Raw genomic sequence first — 23,587 nt, 5'->3', positions numbered from 1 at the left:
TGGTTCTGTCTTCACAAAGGAGGACACAAGTAACCTCCCAGAGATGTCGGGGAACATAGGGTCTAATGAGAGGGAGGAACTGAATGAAATCAGTATTTGTAGGGAAATGGTGTTAGGGAAATTGATGGGATTGAAGGCCGATAAATCCCCAGGGCCTGATAATCTACATCCTAGGGTACCTAAGGAAGTGGCCTTAGAAATAGTAGATGCATTGCTGGTCATCTTCCAAAATTCTATATATTCTGGAACAGTTCCCATGGATTGGAGGGTAGCTAATGTTACCCCACTATTCAAAAAAGGTGGGAGAGAGAAAACGGGGAATTATAGACCGGTAAGCCTGACATCGGTAGTGGGGAAAATGCTGGAGACCATTATAAAAGATGTAATAGCAGAGCACTTGGAAAACAGTGACAGGATCAGACAAAGTCAACATGGATTTACAAAAGGTAAATTGTGCTTGACAATCTACTGGAACTTTTTGAGGATGCAACTGGTAGAATAGATAAGGGAGAACCAGTGGATGTGCTGTATTTGAACTTTCAGAAGGCTTTTGATAAGGTCCCGCATAAGAGATTAATGTGCAAAGTTAAGACACATGGGATTGGGGGTAAGGTACTGTCTTGGATAGAGAACTAGTTGGCAGACAGGAAGCAAAGAGTTGGAATAAATGGGTCTTTTTCCGAGTGGCAGGCAGTGACTAGTGGGGTACCACAGGGATCGGTGCTAGGACCCCAGCTATTCACAATATATATAAATGATCTAGACGAGGGAACTAAATATCTCCAAGTTTGCAGACGACACAAAGCTGGGTGGGCGTGTGTGCTGTGAGAAGGATGCTGAGAAACTTCAGTATGATTTGGACAGGTTGGGTGATTGGGCAGATGCATGGCAAATGCAGTATAATGTGGATAAATGCAAGGTTATCCACTTCGGTGGCAAAAACAGGAAGACAGATTATTATCTGAATGGCAATAGATTGGGAAAAGGGGAAGTGCAATGAGACCTGGGTGTCCTTGTGCACCAGTCGCTGAAGGTAAGCATGCAGGTGCAGCAGGCGGTTAAGATGGCAAATGGTATGTTGGCCTTCATAGCGAGAGGATTCGAGTACAGGAGCAAGGATGTCTTGCTGCAGTTGTACAAGGCCTTGGTGAGACCACACCTTGAGTATTGTGTGCATTTTTGGTCGCCTTATCTGAGGAAGGATGCTCTTGCCATGGAGAGAGTGCAGCGAAGATTCACCAGCCTGATACCTGGGATAGCAGGAATGACGTATGAGGAGAGATTGGGTCGATTAGGCTTATATTCGCTAGAGTTTAGAAGAATGAGAGGGGATCTCATTGAAACTTATAAAATTCTAACAGGACTAGATAGACTAGATGCAGGAAGGATGTTCCCGATGGCGGGGAAGTCCAGAACCAGGGGTCACAGTCTAAGGATAAGTGGTAAGCCATTTAGGACTAGGAGAAGGAGGAATTTCTTCACCCAGAGAGTGGTGAACCTGTGGAATTCTCTACCACACAAGGCAGTTGAGGCCAATTCATTAAATATATTCAAGAAGGAGTTATATATATTCCTTAAGGCTAACGGGATCAAGGGATATGAGGAGAAAGCAGGGACAGGGTACTGAATTTGAATGATTAGCCATGATCTCATTAAATGGCGGAACAGGCTTGCGGGGGCCGAATGGCCTACTCCTGCTTCTATCTTCTATGTTTCTATGTTTCTATGGGACTACAAGCTTCCCTGTCCAACAGTGAAGGAGTTATTAAAATAACCTCAACATGTCTAAATACAGCATTAAAAGTGCTGTTGGCATCTAATTCATCTGAACCAATGGGTGAAAAGAGAAACTAACAGCCTTCAGAGAGTTTGCTCAGGAAGATCCCTTGAAAAAGATTTACTAATTGCTCACATTTTTTTTTCATTGTTACATTAACATGCATTTTACAGCAAAATACAAGACTTGTTTATGAAGCTCTATCTGGCCTTTGTCACATTGATGTTTGTGGGAGGTTGCTGTGTGCAAATTGGCTGCCGCGTTTCCTACATTTCAACAGTGACTACATTTCAAAACAATTGGTTGTAAAGCATTTTGGGACATCCGGTGGCCGTGAAAGGCCCTGTATAAATGCAAGTCTTTCTTATTATGCGATGGAAAGTTTAAAAAATGCAACAAAGCCATAAGCAAAATGAATCTATCTTCTGAAACCTGTCCCTAAATTATCCCTTTGAAATATTGAACAGGCTGGGGCTCTTTACTCTACATAAGAGAAGGCTGAAGGGTGACCTGATGGAGGTCTTTAAGATTATGAAAGGATTTGATAGGGTAAACGTAGAGAAGATGTTTCCACTTGTGTGGGCAGACCAAATTAGAGGCCATAAATATAAGATAGTCACTAATAAATCCAATAGGGAATTCAAAAGAAACTTCTTTACCCAGAGAGTGGTGAGAATGTGGAACTTGCTACCACATGGAGTGGCTGAGGCCAGGAGCATAGGGCTGAATTTTGCCGGTGCTCAGAGGGCGGGTTTGGAGGCAGGTCCACTGTCAAAATCAAAATGATTGACAGCGGGCCAGTGTCCCGCTCTGAACCCGCCTCCTTGTCAGTTTCCCAGGTGTCGGTTCTGCCTGTGCGTTGCAGACACGGCACTAAGCGGTGGGTCATTCAATTGTGCTTGTTAAAGTAATTAAATCCCCATTTTCCCAGTTCCAAAGCATTTTGCCAGGTTTTCCACAAGGTTCCCGTCGCTTGGAGATCACGACGGGTAAGTATGTCGGGTTCTGAACAACTCCCCATTTCTTTCATTAGGTGACAGCTGCAAAAGTGGTTTAAAACCTGCCATTATACAGCTGGTCATTTTCCAATCTCAGAAGCTTCAACCTTCAGTATGCACTTTAGAAGTGTTTGGAGTAATCTCTCTCCACTGTCACCTCCTTGGAACAACCTATCTCAACATTGACAGATTACTTCTGTCATCTCAACCTCATCTATTCCATTAGCATCAGTGCCCTTGAAAAAATCTCACCTTGGTCCTCAGAATCCCACCACGATCAGCCCCAACACCAGTAGCACCAGGCACACCAGCAGCACCAACATCCACACCAACCTTCTCTGCAATCACCTGATGCTGCACTGGACACAGGACATCATCATCCATGCATATTGCTGCCCGAGACGCCAGCGATGGACTCACCATGTCCAGATTTACTGCACTTGACACTGTACACCCTGGGCCACATGATGCACCAGGTTGGCACCACCCCACACCAGCACCATAAAGCATCCCTACAATGTCCAAGCCATTCCTTTCACACTCATCACCATTGTGGGGGGGGGGGGGGCGTGGGGGGCATGGCAGGGGAACGCTCTGTCACACCATTCACTGCAACTCACTAAGATACTTTCAAAGGTACACACAAATCTGTCCAAGAAGGCAAAGTGGTGACAATGAGGATTTCAATGCTTGACAAAACATTAACAGAAAGTTTACATGACCATTGGCTAAAACACCCAAATGCCTAACCTTGTGTGTTGTTACTTGGTATGATTGGACTAGGGTGAGGGTGAGTGTGAGGGGAGGCGAGTGAGATGGGGAAGTGATAATGTAGGTAGAGAGGGATGGGTGGAGGTGCAAGGTAAGTTGGTGTGAGTAAGGATGTGCAGGAGTAGGGTAAGGTAGAGTGATGGGGATGTGATGGGTGGCACAGCAGGATGATGTTGAGTGTGGCTTTGCAGTAACGTTTCGTGATCTACTGAGATCATTGAAAGGTTTGCACCACTGCAGCCTGGTCCTCCTGACGACATCCCTGCTTGTGTCCTCCTGTGCAATGTGTAACCAGGCTGTGTTCGTGTCCTGTGGAGGTGTCTTCTGCTCATGGGAAGGGAAGAGAACCTCCCTGTATGCTGTATGGGAGAACCTGGGTGTAGATGTGCAGCTCTGTGCAATGGTTGTCAGTGTCAAAATGAATTTGGACATGGTCCCTTTAAGGAAACCAGCTGATGATGTCATCAGACTCGCTTCTTTTTAATTGGCCGGGAACCTCGCAGGGCTGGCTTAACAAGCCCAATCAGGGGGAAAATTGCTCTGAGGAGGCGGGATGAAGAGGGGTGCGGAGTTTGCGGCCGGTGTCTGCTTCGGCCGCTCCGGACTCGCCACGGCGGGCGAAATCGCAGCCATAGATGCATTTAATGAGAAGCTAGAAAAGTGTGTTAAGGAGACAGGAATAGAAGGTTATGCTGATAGGGTGAGATGAAGAGGGGTGGGAGGAAGCTCGTGTGGAGCATAAACACTGGCACAGACCAGTTGGGCCGAATGACCCGTTTCTGTGCTGTACATTCTATGTAATTCTCTGTAACCTTTTGCTTTAGTCAGATTACAGCATAATAAGAACCTTTTATGCACTAAAGGGAAAGGGTTAAACAAAAAAAGAGAGGGAAGGGGTTAACTGAAATTTCTAAAGCATGATTTGTTTTTAAAAGCTGATCCCAGTTTTGATTGGACCGGTGCTTTCCACTGGTCCCCGCACAATGAGGGACGGGTGTTTTAAGTGACTGAACTGCAGTGACTCAAGCTGACGACATTGAGTGTGTGAGGCAGTTTCCCCTTGTTCCGATTCGTCCTGCTTTGCATTGCGAGGCTACTTGAGAAATCGGAGAGAGAGAGGAAGAGAAACCACACACACACGTTGCCTGGGTTTCATTCATTATTCAAAGGGGACAGACAGAGAGAGAGAGAGAGAGAGACACGCGGATCGCAAGTAGGGCGAGTGGAGTGGTCAGTTTCATCCTGGAGTTCTGCAACAACAAACACCCTTCTGGACAGCAATAAACTTAACTGCAAACAGCCCATTGCATCGTTCCCTGGTCGCCTCTGCTCTACCCCGAGGAGCTGGGACTAAAGTTGCCGGACACAGTCAGGTAGGTGTGTGGGGCTTGGATGGGGCGCCCTTTAGGGGCTCAGAAGGAGGGTTAACTGCTCCAGAAGAAGGGCCAAGGAAGGCTGGGTGGGTGGGCATATTTAGGGGGCTTTACTTCAAAAAAACTAAACGTAAAATAAAATGCAGCCTGCACAGTTTCCTCTCCCCCAACCCCCCACTGCAGTTAGGTATTAGGTTTCTGGAGGAGCGCTACTGCAGCAGATTCGGGCGTTTAGATTTGACGTATCTCTCTTTGCAAGGACAAAGGGGTGTTAGATGGGCTGGGACAGCAAGCACCCCAAAATGATCTCAGATAGACATCTGAAGTGAACACAGGGCAGCAGGAAGAGGGCTAAATGTGCACACATAGCGCCGTCTTTCCTCCTTCAATCAGAAGGTGAGTAGGGGGGGGTCTGCTGGTATTGTATGGCTGGGCTGAAGTGAAGTAAAGGGAAGGGAAATGGGGCGATGACACTACAACTGTATTAGAGCCAGATCTTTTACAAGGTGTTTGCAATGTACAACGGTTTGTGGTCGAATGTGATGCTAGGCTCCCGAGGAGAGTTTAATTGTAATAGCTGGAAGGTTAGGGAAGATAATTAGGATAGCATCAGCGAAAATTGTGATATATATACGTGTGTATAGTATAAAATAATACAGCACAGAAGGCGGCCATTCGGCCCATCGTGCTGTGCCGGCTCTTTGAAAGAGCTCTCCAATTAGTTCCACTCCCCTGCTCTTTCCCCATAGCCCTGCAAATTTTTCCTTTTCAAGTATATATCGTAACAACTCGCTGTGTAAAAAAAAAAAAATACTCCTCATCTTCCCTCTCATTCTTTTGGCAACTACCTTAAATCTGTGTCCTCTGGTCACTGACCCTCCTGCCAGTGGAAACTGTTTATCCTTATTTACTCTTATCAAAACCCTTCATAATTTTAAACATCTTTATTAAATATCCCCTTTATATACTCTGATCTAATGAGAACAATAACAACTTGCATTTATATAGCGCCTTTAACGTAGTAAAATGGTTGAGCGATTATAATCAGGGATGCTCAAGAGGACAGAATTAGAGGAGCGCAGATATTTTGGGGGGGGGGTTGTGGGGCTGGAGGAGATTACAGCGATAGGGAGGGGGCGAAACCATGGAGGGATTTGAAAAAAAGGATGAGAATTTTGAAATGGAGGCATTGTTTAACCGGGAGCCAATGTAGGTGAGCGAGCACAGGGGTGATGGGTGAATGGGACTTGGTGCGAGTTAGGACACAGGCAGCTGAGTATTGGATCACCTCAAGTTTACGTAGGGTAGAACGTGGGAGGCCGGCCAGGAGTGCGTTGGAATAGTCAAGTCTAGAGGTAACAAAGGCATGGATGAGGGTTTCAGCAGCGGATAAGCTGAGACAAGGGTGGAGATGGGCGATGTTACGGAGGTGGAAATAGGCGGTCTTAGTTATGCTGCGGATATGTTGTCGTAAGCTCATTTCAGGGTCAAATATGACACCAAGATTGTGAGCATTGGAGAAAATTTCTGCACATCCAGAACTGGATGTCAGACAAGTAGTCTGACAATTCAGACACCATGGAGGGGTCGAGAGAGGTGGTGGTGAGGTAGAGCTGGGTGTCGTCAGCGTACATGTGAAACCTGAAGTTGTGTATTTGGATGATGTTGCCGAGGGGCAGTATGTCGATGAGAAATTGGATAGATCCTTGAGGGACCCCAGAGGTAACGATGTGGGAGCAGGAAGAGAAGCCATTGCAGGTGAACACAAGGATGAGAATTTTAAATTTTGAAGTGTTGTTGGACCGGGAGCCAATGTAGGTCAGCGAGCACAGGGGTGAGGTCACTGTTCTGGAGAGGTTCCTGGCAGCTGAGTACCCAAACAGCTAGGAATAATCCTCAAGGAAAACTGTTGCAAAGTCACCTTAAGCACTGCAAACTACTGGAATGTCTTGGCTTCGAGTTTAAAACCTTGTAAGGGTAGCATCATCTGCGATGGCATTACATCATAGATCATGACATCTCACACTTCCATTTATGAACCTAGAGGAATGAATTGTAGGAACTTTTACCTGCAGGACACTTGATAGTGCCTCTTAAAACTGAAATTGTGAAATAATATATGAAATTGACTACTCCTCTCAGCACTGCTGGCAGTAGCTGCCCAGGTGTCCTGAGTAAGATAGATTGCAACCAAAACAATGTTTCATCCTCACTTTAATACAGAACTGCAACCATGGGCCCTGAATTTCCTCACTATCTTCAGCACTCATGCCATTATTTGTGCGAGAAAGATCAAGGATGCTTGCTTTTTGGCACATTTGGGTATATTTACGCCATTATTGCTCTAATCGCAAGTGTCCTCGATCTTCTTAGCAGTGCAAAACGTATTTGCATAGCTGCACTGTTCAAGTACAATGAAGTTTCTTGGCTTTACGCCGCTCCCTCACTTGGTGTAAGTTACACCCAAAAAGAAATTGTCCAATGCCTGCCCCACGCTGCCCCCCCGCCCTTCCCCCCGCTACCCCCGTCAATTCAGACCAGTGTAAGTGAGGAGTTGGTGAGATGACGAGAGCACCTACTTCGCTTACTGATTGCAAGCTTATGAGGAACTTTTATTAACCCCTATCACATTTCTAATCACTGACACACAAACTCCATAGTGCTTTCCTCTAATCCCAGACAAAAAGCTGCCCTAGGCCCTAAGCTCTGGAATTCCCTCCCTAAACCTCTCTGCCTCTCCACCTCTCTCCTCCTTTAAGACACTCCTTAAAACCTACCTGTTTGACCAAGCTTTTGGTCATCTGCCCTAATATCTCTATGTGGCTCAGTGTCAAATCCTGTGAAGAGCCTTGGGATGTTTTTACTATGTTAAAGGCGCTATATAAATACAAGTTGTCGTTGTTGACTGTTCATACATGCAGAGGGCTGTTACTGGCCTTTTGCAAAGTTGTATTTAAATAAATGTTGTTCCTCTCTTGTGGGATATGGAGTTACAGGATGGAAATGGGTAGCTGATTCTAATGAGAATTGATTTTTTGTCAAGTTGCCCTTTAATGAAATGTACAGTTTCCCTGCAATATGCAGAATTAGGCATATATGAGGATGTTAAACATTAGAATCAGAATCAGAATCAGCCAGACGATTATGTGGCGTGAGTTAATGGATGTAATTTTGTCCATTGACTGAATTGGAGAGAACTTGCTAGGCAACAGATCTTGTGTGGGTTCAGAAGGTCATAGAATTTATCTTGGCTGAGTGGAGCCATTAGGAAATGGTTGAAGACATCACTTCCCACCCTTCTCTGTCAAGATTAACATCCTCCATCTAGAATCCTAGATTGAGGCCACTTCTGCATAATTGAGCTTTGTGGATCCACTCTTGAGTCCCTGGGAATCAGGAAGTAAAGCAGCAAAAGTTGTGGCTATTCCTTTTGTTTTTAAGTCCTATAATTATCTGGTGCTTTGCAGAAGATGTGTATTGTCCATCTTCATTGATATAATGACACTACTTGATATGGGAAGGATGGTGGTATGATGTTAATAAGTACCAGATAAAGAAAAATATATTTGATTAAGAGCACTAACTGAGGTCCCCAATGATTCAGCTGGTTAACACAGCCAGTAACTGAGCCATTCAGGCTGGGAAGTCCCAAGTCCGATTCCTGGTTTGTGCTGAGTCAGCAGATCTCGGCTGGAGCAGCAGAACAATGGAACAATTGGCATCATCACCCCTGGGTTTGGAGAGGGATCCCAGTCATCCCACTCCTGATCATAATCCAGCGACTACTGGCAGGAAACGCAAGTGCCGGGGGGGAGAGCAGGTTTGGGCTCAGCTGTGCTACTTCCCATGGACAAATAGCCTAGTGGTATTCACTGTCTAGGTTGACACATGAAGAATGGTCAACTGGGTAACGTACAGGGTGGTGCCCGTGGACGCGTACCACAGCAATACTTTTAGTGAGGAGGGAGGAACATTGGTGCAAAAAGGAGGAGAGAATAATGATAAAGAACCTTTGCTCAGCTCCCTCCCCCTTAAAAGATATCTTCAACTGGAATATCCGTAGGGGTTCTCTGGCGGGAGATTGGTGGAACCCCTAGCGAAATGGTGTAACAGCTAAAAACAGCTATCTTTGACCCCTGCCACTTTATACCATTGTCAACAAATCCATTTACCCTCCCTAACCGTTGTCTCAGGTTGAACCAAACTGTTTGCAACCTCGGCGGCCTGTTTGACCCCGAGCGTGGCCTCATACCCTCTCCCATCACAAAGACCACCTACTTCAACCTCTAACATCGCCTGCCCCTGCCTCAGCCCCTGCCTCAGCCCCTGCCTCACCCTCTGCCCCTGCCCCTGGCTCCCGCCCCCCACCCCCGCTCCTGCCCCCGCTCCCGCCCCCGCTCCCGCCCCTGCCCCTGCCTCAGCTCCCGCCCCTGCCCCCGCTCCTGCCCCCACCTCTCCCCCACCCCTGCCTCAGCCCCAGCTCATCTGCTACTGAAACCCTCATCCAAGCCTTAGTTACCTCTAGACTTGACTATTCCAATGGTCTCCTGGTCGGCCTCCTATCCACCATCTTCCATAAACTTCAACTCATCCAAAACTTTCTGCCTGTATCCTATCCATCATCAAGCCCTGTTTGCTCATCACCCCCTGTGCTTGTTGACCTACATTGATCCTCAGGCCTGCCAGCCCACAAATTTAAAATTCTCATCCTCATGTTTAAACCCCTTCACGGTCTTGCCCGTCCCTATCTCTGCAACCTTCTCCAGCACCACAACCCCCCAAGCACTCTCCATTCCTCCAAATCTGCCCTCCCATCCAGAACAAGGGGGCATAACCTTAAAATTAGAGCCAGGCCGTTCAGGGGTGATGTCAGGAAGCACTTCTTCACACAAAGGGGAGTGGAAATCTGGAACACTCTCCCCAAAACAGCTGTTGAGGCTGGGGGTCAATTGTAAATTTCAAAACTGAGATTGATAGATTTTTGTTAGGCAAGGGTATTAAGGGTTACGGAACCAAGGTGGGTCAATGGAGTTAAGAGACGGATCAACCATGATCTGATTAAATGGCAGAACAGGCTCGGGGGCTGAATAGCCTACCCTTTTTTTCAGATGCTGTGAGGCTGTTTCCCCTGACTGGAGAGTCTGGAACTAGGGGGCATAGACTCAGGATAAGGGGTCGGCCATTTACGACTGAGATGAGGAGGAATTTCTTCAGTCAGAGGGTTATGAATCTTTGGAATTCTCTACCTCAGAGGGCTGTGGATGCTCAGTCATTGAATATATTCAAGACTGAGATCGATAGATTTTTAGGCACTAAGGGAATCATGGAATATGGGGATAGTGCAGGAAAGTGGAGTTGATGTAGAAGATCAGCCATGATCTTATTGAATGGAGGAGCAGGCTTGATGGGCTGTATGGTCTACTCCTGCTCCTATTTCTTATGTTCTCATATTCCAATGTCTGATTATGCTTCTGTGACATTTTTCTACATTAAAGGCACTATATACATGCACTGATCTCCAAGTTGAAGGTATGGCAGGAGATCAATAGAAGCCAACCGAAATTCAGGGCCCTTCTACTTTTGATCATGTTCAGACATATTTCAGTAGCAGAAGAAGAAACGAATATAGAAGGGCTGTGTAATTGTGATTCGGCTTGGGCCGTGAATAATGTAGGCTCTCCTATTCTAATATGATACTTTAGCTTTTGTATGTAATAGGGTTTATTGGGAAGGGACAACAGTATTAAAAAAGGCCAGAACAGCTGAAGGAGTTTGTGTTTCACATATGCTGTAATACAAGATAGGAGAAGAACAATATATACAGAAGGATCTTCCGCAGTAGCGAGCTCATTTATTATTGTTTCTGTTAATTGCCTCTTCTCACACATGCACATCACTCCTGGTCTGTGATAAGTGATAGGGGTTACTGTAGGCCTCTGTAAAGGCCAGTTTCTGTTTAAAAAAAAAAAGTATATGTGCATTGCACCTTCCACTATTTGGGTTTTACTTGAGAGATATATGCTGGGAATTTTCTTAGAAGGGGTTCTCCTGATCGGCCATATTAACTCTAATTTACATAGAGTTACATCGAATTTACAGCACAGAAACAGGCCATTCGGTCCAAATGTGTTTATGCTCCACACGAGCCTCCTCCCGTCCCTCTTCATCTCACCCTATCAGCATATCCTTCTATTCCTTTCCCCCTCATGTGTTTATCTAGCCTCCCCTTAAATACATCTGTTATTCGCCTCAACCACTCCCTGTGGTAGCGAGTTCCACATTCTATCCACTCTCTGGGTAAAGAAGTTTCTCCTGAATTCCTTGACTGTCTTATATTTATGGCCCCTAGTTCTGGTCTCCCCCACAAATGGAAACATCTTCTCTACGTCTACCCTATCGAACCCCTTCATAATTTTAAAGACCTCTATCAGGTCACCCCTCAGCCTTCTCTTTTGTAGAGAAAAGAGCCCCAGCCTGTTCATCCATTCCTGATAGGTATAACCTCTCAGTTCTGGTATCATTCTAGTAACTCTTTATTGCACCCTTTCCAATGCCTCCATATCCTTTTTATAATATGGAGACCAGAAATGTGCACAGTACTGTAGTCCAAGTGTGGTCGAACCAAGGTTAGATTAATTTAAGGGGAATCTATAAGGGAGAAAAGAATAGAGGATATGGCGATAGGGTCAGAGGAAGTAAAGTGGGAGGAGGCTCGTGTGGAACATAAACCTGTGCATGGACCAGTTGGGCCGAATGCCTGTTTCTGTGCTGCAGACTCGATGTAACTTTGGAAAAATCTGTTTACAGACTGTAATCTGGGTTTCTGGCGATCTTCTGCCAAAGTCACGGCTGCCAATTGGGTGAAGCCCCGAGGAAATTTCCGGGGTGGGTTTAATCCACAAATTGAGGAGAGTAATTGTAGTAATTAATTAATAAATCGATTCGCACATTCATTAAAACCGTTCATTTGCAAAGTCATTAATAATGATTATTTTTTAAAATGAAGAGTAATCTGTGCCACTGGAGCATTAACCCAGAAAGGAATTGAAGTCTCCAACACAATTGAACACAAAATAATAGACAAAGGAGGGGGGCAGTGAAACGACTCTGATGTCAGTGTGGACAACTGCACGGTGTCCCTGCACCACAATGCTTCCAGCTTCGGTAAACTGTGCTTGCTTATCTCCAGGATGGCATCCACAGCTGGGCACAAGGTTCCTAGATGAGGAAAGAGGACAGTAAGCTAAGGTGCCTTCAACTTCCTCTTAATCCAGTGAACCCTGTTGGTAAGTTTGTTTGTGTACATCAGGGGCGAACAGGATTAAGATTGACAGTGATGACCCCACAGTCAAATATCCTGCTGACACTGTGGGCCAGCACATGAAGACTGGCCCCTTTGGACAAGGTGCAAGAGAGCTGCCAACATCCATGAAGCCATGAGCCACTCCTTGAGCTGAAGAGAAAATTAATCAATAATTTTATTCATATTTGATTAATTTTCTTTCTGGCAGTTTTTACAATTTAAGGGTTGCCATATGTGGTTCAGTGGGTAGCGGGCTCGTCAGAAAGTTGTTAAAACAATCTACGCTGACACTCCCAGTGCAGTATTGAGGGAGTGCTGCACTGTCGGAGGTGCTGTCCTTCAGATGAGACCTTAAAGCGAGGCCCTGTCTGCCCCCTCATGTGGACGTGAAAGACCCCATGCGCTATTTCGAAGAAGAGGAGGGGGAGTTCTCCAAGGCATCCTGGCCAATATTTATCCCGCAACCAATATCATTAAAAAGAGATTATCTGATCATTATCATATTGCTGTTTGTGGGAGCTTGATATGCACAAATTGGCTGATGCATTTCCCTACATTAAACAGTGACTAAGCTTCAAACGGACGTCTTTGGCTGTAAAGCGTTTGAGATGTCATGAGGTCATGAAAGGCGCTGTAGAAAGGCAAGTCTTTCTTTTCTTTCCTTAAATAGAAACATTGGGGAATTTATAAAAAGGCAGCAGCTTTATTCCTTAGTATGTATGTGTTAGTATTGACCTGCTGTTCTCACAGGTCGTCTAAATAGATGTTAACTTTTTCTTAGGGTACTTGTGGAGGCGGAAATCCATAATTAATGTTTAGTCTTAAAGCAGCGTTATTGTGGGTGGTGCATTACCTGGTATTTGAAGTCAGTTCTGTCTCGTCGACCTGTGTCTTCCTGAGGCTTTGGTTGCTTCTGGCAGATTCATTCAGTGTAGTTTTAATCTGAAATATGAGTCTCAAGAAAGATCTATTAACCTAGTTCCTGGGCACATGGCAGGGATGGTCATTGAAACTTTGGCCGATGGTGTAAAGCTGGCAAGGTCAAATTAGCTGCCCACTATACACCCGCCTGATTTTCTTTTCCATTGAAGTCCTAGGAAGGGAAAATCATCAGGGTGTATAATGGGCAGCTAATAGTTCGTGCCTGTGCCGGCTCTTTGGTACAGCCAATGACGTACTTTTGAAGCGTAGTCACTGTTTAATGTAAGGAAATGCATCAACCAATTTACGCACATCATGCTCCCACAAACAGCAATATTATCCAATTAGTCCCACTCCCCTGCTCTTTCCTCATAGCCCTGTAAATGTTTCCTCTTCAAGTATTTAGCCATTTCTCATTTGAAAGTTACTATTGAATCTGCTTCCACCACCCTTTCAAGGCAGCCCATTCCAGATCACAACAAATCGCTGCGTAAAAAAATGTTTCCTCATGTCACGTCTGGTTCTTTTGCCAATCACCTTAAATCTGTGTCCTCTGGTTACCGACCCTACTGCCACTGGAAACAGTTTCTCCTTATTTACTCTATCAAAACCATTCATGATTTTGAACACCTCTATTAAATCTCCTCTGTTCTAAGCAGAACAATCCCAGCTTCTTCAGTCTCTCCACATAACTGAAGTCCCTCAACCCTGGTACCATTCTCGTAAATCTCCTCTGCACCCTCTCCAAGGCCTTCACATCCTTCCTGAAGTGTGATGCCCAGAATTGAGCGCAGTGCTTTACATCATGGGCCATAGTTTAAATGAACCTCCCCCCCCCCCCCCCCCCCACTATAATGTTTAATTTAGTTGAAACAGTGTGCCTCCATTAAGGAGCCCCAAGTCTTCAAACATATGCGGCTTAACAGTCTGCCATAGCACAAGATAATTACATGCATTGTATAGTGAGCAACGTAATAGGATGCTGCTGGGGGCAGCAGATATCTCACAAAAGTGACCCTGGCAGGTTGGTGAGGGTGCAGAAAATTGGGGGTGTTGTGTCGTGGTGTCACGGGACAAGCCCAGAGCCTTCCTGTTCAATATTGCATGCTCCAACAAACTCTGCTCTCAGCAGGAGACAATTAACACTGCCATGACACCTGAAACTGCTGGATATTCACAGCTGCATTCTGATGAAGGGTCTGTCTCAAACATGAACCCTACCTTCCCTTTCAGGTACTGACTGGCCTCCCGTGCATTTCCGGCATTGTCTATTTTCATTTCTGATTTCCACAACATTTCTTTATTTTTTTCATTCATTTCACAGGATGTAGGCGTCGCTGGAGATGCCTCACAGGTCTGGCACACAGGAGGAAGTGAGCAGCGCAGAGCTAAATAACCTAGGGCTGGATTTTACGGGGGGGGGGGGTGGTCAGCTGGCACGATCGGTGGCGGGTCGGGTGGGAAAGTGTTTTTCTTCCCCAGCGGGTCGGGACCCCGCTGTGAACCCGCTGCCATGCACCTTTCCCCGATGTCGGGTCTGTCAGCACTGAGCAGACCCGACACACAGCACAGGAGATCCAATTCAGGTCATTAGTGGCTTGTTTAGAGCCACTTAAGAATGAATTTCAGCTCCCCTTCTGCATTTGACAGCTCGCCCACGGAGTCCACACTGGTCGTGGACCACGTCTGTCAAGCTGAGGTGGGAGTTCAGTGGACATTGAATCATCTGTTGAGTTGACAGCTTCAAATGTACAGTAAAAGCTCCCACCTTACAAAGATATCTTACCTCAGCCACAAGCTCTTCCTCACTGCATTTCCACAAAAGATTCACCATGCTGCAAGTCTTTACACAAGTCTCCATCTAGTCTGACCTCATTACCTCTCCCACCATTGACACATCTCTACTTCACCTGCCATCTATTCCATCAGCACGAGTGCCCTTTATACTCTCTCAGCTTGGTCTCCAGATTCCCACCACAATCAGCCCCAACACCTGCAGCACCAGGCACACCAACAGCACCAACAACAACACCAACCTTCTCCGCAATCACCTGATGCTGCACAGGACACAGGGCATCAGCACCCGACCACATTGCTGCCTGGGAGGCCAGGGATGGCCTCACTATGGCCAGATTTACATCACTTGATGTTGTACACCTTGGCTGCCACAGGATGTGCCAAGTTGGCACCACCCCACACCAACACCATAAAGCATCCCTGCAATGCCCAAGCCATTCCTTTCATACTCATCACCATTGCGGGGGGTACCGTTACATCTCACCATTCACTGCAACTCACTAAGCCACTTCCAAAGGTGCACACAAATCTGCCCAAGAATGCAAAGTGTTGAAAATAAAGGTTTCAATATTTGACACCACATTAACAGAAACTTTACATTAACATTGCATAAAACACCCAAGTGCCTACCCTTGTGTGTTGTTAGTTGGTATGATTGCACTAGGATGAGAGTGAGTGTGAGGGGTGGCTAGTGAGATGGGGAAGTGATTATATAGATAGAGAAGGATGGGTGGAGGTGCAAGGTAAGTTGGTGTGAGTAAGGATGTGCAGGAGTAGGGTAGGGAAGGCAGAGTGATGGGGATGTGATGAGTGGCACAGGAGGATGAGGTTGAGTGTGGCTTTGTACTAATGTTTCATGATCTACTGAGATCATTGAAACGTTTGCGCACTGCAGCCTGGTCCTCCTGACGACATCCCTGCTTGTGTCCTCCTCTGCAATGTACAACCAGGCTGTGTTAATGTCCTGGGGAGGTCTCTTCCACCCATGGGAAGGGAAATGAACCTCCCTGTGTGCTGTGACTCCCTCCATAATCACATGGAGGGAATCATGGGAGAGCCTGGTGCAGCCCTCTGCCTCTGTGCAGTCATTGTCAGTGTTTGCAGCACCTCAGTGCTTTAGAACACTGACAGCACAAATGTCAAAATCAATTTGGACATGGTCCCTTTAAGGAAACCGGCTGATGACGCATCATCAAATGACGTCACCTGACCCACTTCCTCTAATTGGCCGGGAAACGCGCTGTGCGGGCTTATCAAGCCCAATCAACAGAAATTCATTTCAGACAGCGGGATGGAGCCAGCAGCGGGGTCAGGACCCGCCACCGACGTCGCTCGGCAGGACCTGCCGAGGTCAGCAAAATCACGACCCTAGTTTCTCTTATATATGATTCAGCTCAGACATAAAGGAAAAGTAGAATGGGAGCAGGATGCTGTCTGATTAACAATATGCATTCTAGACATCTGTACTTTGATTGAGAGTGCCTTCCAAGGTATTGAGAAAGTGGAACTCGCTACCACGTGGAATGGTTGAGGCAAATAGCATAAATGCATTTAAGGGGAAGCTAGATAAGTACATGAGGGAGAAAGGAATAGAAGGCTATGTTGCTAGGGTGAGATGACGTAAAAAAATGTTTTATTCATTCAAAGGATGTGGGCGTCGCTGGCAAGGCCAGCATTTATTGTCCATCCCTAATTGCCCTTGAGAAGGTGCAGTCCGTGTGGTGAAGGTACTCCCACCGTGCTGTTGGGGAGGGAGTTCCAGGATTTTGACCCAGCGACGATGAAGGAATGGCAATATATTTCCAAGTCAGGATTGTGTGTGACTTGGAGGGGAACTTGGAGGTGATGGTGTTCCCATGCACCTGCTGCCCTTGTCCTTCTAGGTGGTAGAGGCCGCAGGTGTGGGAGGTGTTTTTCTTGTCTCTATTATATATTTGCTTATGTAAGAACAGCAACTGAACAATGCCATTTATTCTGAGACAATACTAGATGCAATATAAATGCAAGCTCCTCTTTTTGTGTGATTTGATCTGGATGCATTGAACCGAATTGGGAACATAGGAACAGGAGTAGGCCATTCAGCCCCTCTAGCCTATTCCACCAAATTCTAGACGATGCCACTGAAAGACAGTCCACGTGCAGTGGAAACCGTGTGTAAAACATTGTTGCTGCTACTACGTGACAAATATTTCGAATTGTTACAGGATGTTAGGGTGCAGCTATCACAGGTCCTGAGTTCTTGGCATAAACATACCAGGATTGCAACACAAAGGGTGTGTGAGCTGCTTCCTAACATCCTGTAACAACCCAAAACATCATTAATGAGTGTATGTTATTTCGTTTTCCAAATATATACAGATAAACTGCTCCTTTTATTCATGTATTGACTCCACGCAACAAAGAGGCCTGTTATCGTGGATCTGCTAACCATTTAAAAAAATTCTTTCATGGGTTGCGGGTGTCGCTGGCAAGGCCAGCATTTATTGTCCATCCCTAATTGCCCTTGAGAAGGTGGTGGTGAGTTGCCTTCTTGAACTGCTGCAGTCCGTGTGGTGAAGGTACTCCCACAGTGCTGTTAAGGAGGGAGTTCCAGGATTTTGACCCAGCGACGATGAAGGAATGGCGATATATTTCCAAGTCAGGATGGTGTGTGACTTGGAGGGGAACTTGGAGGTGGCGGTGTTCCCATGCGCCTGCTGCCCTTGTCCTTCTAAGTGGTGGAGGGCACGGGATTGGGAGGTTGTCCTTGCCAAAATTCACCTCATTTTAAATAGATGGAGGGAGGGGAGGTGAAGAGAAAAAAAAATCTTCTCAAGTGTTGAGGGTGGAGGTGACTTAGCCGACATAGTGGGCAAGGCCAATGGTCCCACCAATCGAGTGGGAGGACCTCCGAGGAATTTCCCCGCCTATATAGCATACTTATGGAGTTGGAGAGTTTGAACGGACTGGATCTAATCTTTCTACCTCCTGTACTGGCATTCATCATTGTTATAACCATTGTCTGGAATTTATACAGACAAAATATATATATATCGTAATCACCGGAGGCGCAGCACCGTGGGCCGCTACCAACTACCGCCGCCGCTAAACTCCCGCTGAATTTCGCGGGAGGTGTTAGCGGCGCTGCGCCTGGGCGCTAGTTGCTTTGCGCCCCGTCTAATGGGAGGCGCAAAGCAACCAAATTTTCCCCCTATATCTCTCTATCTCTATTTCTCTATCTCTCTAACTCTCTATATATATCTTTCTCTCTCGCTATATACTACCATTACATTACAACATTGACTACGCTTCAAAAGTACTTTATTGGCTGTAAAGCACTTTGGGATGTCCTGAGGATGTGAAAGGCGCTATAGAAATGCAAGTCTTTCTTTTAGTACTGAATTCCTAAAGGCCTAAAGCTCAGCAGTGACGATGGGGCCGAATGAATTCACTTCATTGTTGTAGATTCTGAACCAGTCTGGCTGCTTCAGCCACCTGTATCCTTAACATCGTCTATCCAGCACTTCCATCGTCTTCTTATTCCATGTACCTGTGTGGAGGGCCATGAAATGCATTCTAGCCGGTTCCATTCTTGAAACGTACCCCAAACCATCGCAGTCGTCGATCTTGGAACTTCTGTATAAGCGTTGGTTCTTCTCCAAGCCATATTCTTATTATACTATTCTCGATTCTTTGCATCCTGCATACTCCTAGTATTCCTCTCAACCAACTCAGCTCTGCTGTTAGTACCTTTTACTCATCAACTCTCAGATCGATATGAAGCAATATACATACTATGAAAATCCCTTCCTAAAGCTTGACCCACTCTGCGCATCTGCAGTAAAGCACTGTTAACAACAACAACTTGTATTTATATAGCGCCTTTAATGTAGTAAAACATCCAAAGGCACGTCACAGGAGCGATTATCAAACAAAATTTGACACCGAGCCACATAAGGAGAAATTAGGGCAGATGTAGGTTTTCAGGAGTGTCTTAAAGAGGGGAGAGGGGTAGCGCGGCAGAGAGGTTTAGGGAGGGAGTTCCAGAGTCTTGGCAGTTGAAGACACGGCCACCAATAGTTGAGCAATTAAAATCGGGGATGCTCAAGAGGCCAGAATTAGAGGAGCTCAGAGAGGTTATAGGGCTGGAGGAGATTACAGAGATAGGTCATAAGGATTAACGATATCGTTACACTAAAATTGAGAAATTAAGATAAAACATGCCTTTAATAAGTAACATTGGGGATTCCCCTGATAGATTGATGAATAATGTAGTGTGACGCGGAACCACACAGACCAGGAAGATTCAATTTCTGATTCCTGGCCTGTGCTGAGTTAGCTGATCATACCCAGGCCAGCAGTGATGAACAGTACAGCTAACTGTTGTGTCCCTAGGCTAGGCGATGAGAAAGCAGCCCGTACTGCCTACTCCTGATTGCTATCCAGCGACCCCTCAATGGAAAGGGTTGTCAATCAAGGACATGCTTGGGCTCAGTTGCAATGCCGCCCCCCACCCCTCACCCCGCTCACCTGCCTGTTAAAAAACCCACTAACATTTGCAAGACAGAATGACTACTTTGGCAAGGTACTGGAGAATTGCCAGTGCCTATGGAAATTTACGTAGTGTGAATCAGCACCTTTGTGGGGGGAATGATGGATAAAACTGGAGAGGGGCATAAACAACCGTGAATTGTTTATTTGTTTGCATCATATATCACAGAATCATTTTGTTTTTTGCTGATTCTGCCCTTTACAGTGTTAGTCAAGGTGACCCTATTACTGATCCAATTTAGCCATCACTGCATTCAGACCAGCCAATTCTAGTCAGCAAATTAACTGCAAATGCAAACACATTCTTACAGCAGCCTCTGGAATCTGATAGAAGTCTGTGTTTGGCTGATTATCATTCCACTCGTGATGCAAGGGTTATTGTCAGCCGTGGCTCAGTGGGCAGCCTCTGAGTCAGAAGGTTGTGTATTCAAAACCCACTACTCCCGAGTACCTCGGCACACACTCTAAGCTGACACTTCCAATACACTGCTGAGGGAGTTCTGCAGCTGTACCAATGCAGGGAACAAATTCTCCATGTGTGTTGGTCTCCTAATTTAATCCTTAGCCAGGGCAACCATAACTAAGCCCCAAGATCCAATATTCAGTTTGGGCTATTTATAAAGCCATCTTATTTTTGGGTTTTATTTTTTTCCTGAAGTTGGGTAAAGAAAGAAAGACTTGCATTTATACAGCGCCTTTCACAACCTGAGGATGTCCCAAAGTGCTTTACAACCAATGAAGTACTTTTGAAGTGCAGTCACTGTTGTAATATCAGAAACGCAAGCAACCAACCTGCACACAGCAAGGCCACATATCCAGTAATGAGGTAATGACCAGATCATCTGTTTTAGTGATGTTGGTTGAGGGACAAATATTGGCCAGGACACCAGGGAGAACTCCCCTGCTCTTCTTTGAATAGTGGCCATGGGATCTTTTACACCCACCTGAGAGAGCAGACAGGGCCTCAGTTTAACATTTCATCCAAAAGACAGCACCTCAGACAGTGCAGCACTCCCTCAGCACAAACCAGTTGGGCTGAATGGCCTCCTGTGCTGTAGGATTATACAATTTTAAATGCACTGTTCAGGATGGTACTCTTCTGTATTCCATCACTCTCCCTCGAGATCCCATCAATTGTGAACACTGAGTTTAAATAGTCATTATATGAAGTCGGGTAGCAGAAGGCTCATGTGGAGTATAAACACCGGCATAGACCAGTTGGGCCGAATGGTCTGTTTCTGTGCTGTAAATTCTATGTAAACCATTGGGGGCTGATTTTTGGATTTAATCCAGTTCAATCCTAAAATCAGAAGGATTTAGTCATCTTGTCATCCCTGTGGGGCTATAGAATAAAGCTAAGATGCATTAGAGTGGAGACAGTTTCCTCTCGACTGACCTAATGTGTATATACGTGTAAGGGAAAACCAGGGCAAGCTGCGACCTACTTACGATCTGCATCCTGAAATGTTTTATGAATTTTGGCAAAGGAAAATTCGGAGCTCAGGTGGAATGAATCCTTGGTTGGGCTTTTACATTACAGAGCTGGCATTGACGGCAGCCCTGACTGTTGTGACAAACCTGTGGGGTAAATGCACTGGCTGTGCTGCTTCCCGAGGTGTCAGGAGCTGCTTAAAGCGGAGTTTCTGCTGGTAAGGACAGAATGACTAGCACCCCCGGATGGCAATACCAACGTGGCCCCTGAAGGCAGAGTCCATCGCTTTCCCTAGCGGGGTAGCTGAGGGTACAACCTCTCTGTGTAGAACGACATTGTGAATTTCCAGTTGCTGGCCCCATATGGGTGTCAGTTGTGGCTCAGTGGGTAGCACGCTCGCCTCTGCATCAGAAGGTCATGGGTTCAAGTCCATGAGCACAAAATCCAGGCTAACACTCCAGTGCAGTACTGAGGGAGTGCTGCACTGTTGGAGGTGCCACTTTTCAGATGAGCTGTTAAATCGAGGCATTAAAATTTTGTCTGATAACACTCCTCTGAAGCGTCTTGGGACGTTTTACGACATTAAAGGCGCTATTTAAATGCAAGTTCTTGTTAAAACCTACCTCTTTGACCAAGCTTTTATTACACCGCCGCCAATCCCCGTTAATTTCTCTCTTTGGCTCAGTGTCAACTTATGGCCGAGCACGCTTCTGTGAAGTACCTTGGGACATTTTTCCAAGGTTAAATGTGCTACGTAAATGCAAGTTGTTGTTGTCCTAACCGCACAAACACAGAAACAAGACTGGGTAAACATCCCATTCCCCAGTATTAGCAATTATTTAATTACAGACCTGCCCCCTGCCAGACGCCCCCCCCCCCCCCCGTAAAAGCCAGAAATAAAGTTGCCTGTTTGCACTTGTCCAGTTGTTTTTTCTGTGACACTGATTTTTTGCAGAATCTACCCCACTGTTTTCCATGCTCCGAGGGGCGATCTTCTGATTGCTCCCAGTAAATGCTGTAACAGATGTTGGGTACAGCGTGTTTGCTCGCTGATTCAAAGATGAAGTCATGAGAAGCTAGCATTCCATAGAAAGAGAAAGGAACTGTTCATAATTCTATCTTGAACCCAAGGCAGGAAAAATACAGGAAACACTGCAGGATGGAAACATCTTGGAGACCTGGGTGGGAGAGTCGATTAGAAGAGAACAGTCAGGAAAACACTAAGAACATTCTTGAAGAGGGGAGGAAAAACGTAGCACCCAAACTAATTATTTAGTATTAACCCTTAAGAGCTGTCACATCCATTTCACCAAGGATCGAGAGTTTAGTTCATAAATGCAGGCGTAACACTAGCTTTTGCACTGTAATAAAATATATTGTCGAACTTGATAAGAGTTGATCTATTATGGGAAAGTGGATGATGTAAGGACAACTTTCATACACTTGTCAACATTGGCTGTTGACTTCCTACTCAAAACCAGTAGAGGACTTTCTGCTCAAAATTCCAGTTCAGAAAAGTGAGGACCTGTTCTGGCTGTGATAATAATAATAACTTCCGGGAAGTTATGTCATCACTTCCTGTGAACTGTGTACATACCTCACTTCCTGTCTTATGTCACTTCCTGTTGGACTGGTATACATACTGGACTGTTCAGTATTGTAAGAGGCTTCTACCAGAGGCATGGTAAAGACCTCTCTTGTATAGTGTGTTTATAAGTTACTTAAAGCTTACCTTAAAGTTACTTGATGTGTAAGACTCCTTTTTCTTACATCAATTTAAGTAACTTAGTATTTACACTCTCAAAAACTAGACCTTCGGACAAACTCGGAGTTAAGGATCCAGGGAACCACCCATCATGGAGAGAATCCTTAGACCTATTCGTCTGGACTTGGACCCGAATACACCAGCAGCTGGCAGGGTATGGAAGCATTGGTACCGTACTTTTGAGAATTTTCTGGATGAATGTGAAGCGGATGCTCCTACTAGATTGAGGATACTTATCAACTATGTGACCCCAAAAGTGTTCGAATATGTTGATGAATGGGATAATTACGATGAGGTGATTCGGGCACTTAAGAAACTGTATGCCAAGACTCCAAATGAGGTCTATGCTAGACATCTACTGGCCACAGCCCGACAAGGGCCAGGGGAATCGATTAACGAATTCCTTCAAGAACTTCGCAGGCTCAGCATAGATTGTAACTTTCAGGCAGCCTCAGCTGAGCTGTACCGCGAAGAAATGATTCGTGATGCTTTCATCTGCGGGGTTGCCTCTCCATTTATACGCCAGCGTCTACTAGAAAGTAAAACACTTGAGCTACAAAAAGCTTTTGACCTAGCTTGTTCTCTGGATTTGGCAAAGAGAAATGCAGACCTCTATCAGCTGCCCAGATCTCGATCTGCTGCTGTAACTGCAACCAGACAATTCAAGCGGTCTCAGGTGAACCCTATCATGGGGGAATCTAATTCTGATAATTCTGATGAAGAAGAGGAGGATGACCCCACTTTAGCAGCCTCTTGGCAATCTAGGAAGGAATGCTTCTTCTGTGGAGATGCTTTTCACCCTAGGAAAACCTGCCCTGCTCGCAATGCAATCTGCAGTTATTGCAAAAAAAAAAGGACACTTTGCTAAAGTTTGCCTATCAAGGGCCTCTACGAGGGCCAATCCAGCTAAGGCCTACCGA

The 23,587-nt window shown here is 45.7% G+C and overlaps 1 protein-coding gene across 1 annotated transcript in view; it reads left to right on the top strand.

The window, feature by feature from the left end:
- The first annotated feature begins 4,768 nt into the window (after positions 1–4,768).
- LOC147124789 (A-kinase anchor protein 2-like) overlaps positions 4,769–23,587 on the top strand; it is a 289,543-nt gene continuing 270,724 nt past the window's right edge. The window contains exon 1 of the mRNA XM_085993234.1: positions 4,769–4,919. The gene's annotated coding sequence lies outside the window, so the exon portion shown is untranslated. The remainder of the gene's footprint in view (positions 4,920–23,587) is intronic.

The sequence above is a fragment of the Somniosus microcephalus genome, chromosome 1 (assembly GCF_052327205.1).
Source record: "Somniosus microcephalus isolate GS21.2 chromosome 1, FLI_Smic_1.0, whole genome shotgun sequence".
Lineage (NCBI taxonomy): Eukaryota > Metazoa > Chordata > Chondrichthyes > Squaliformes > Somniosidae > Somniosus > Somniosus microcephalus.
This window is presented reverse-complemented; position numbering and strand designations above follow the sequence as displayed.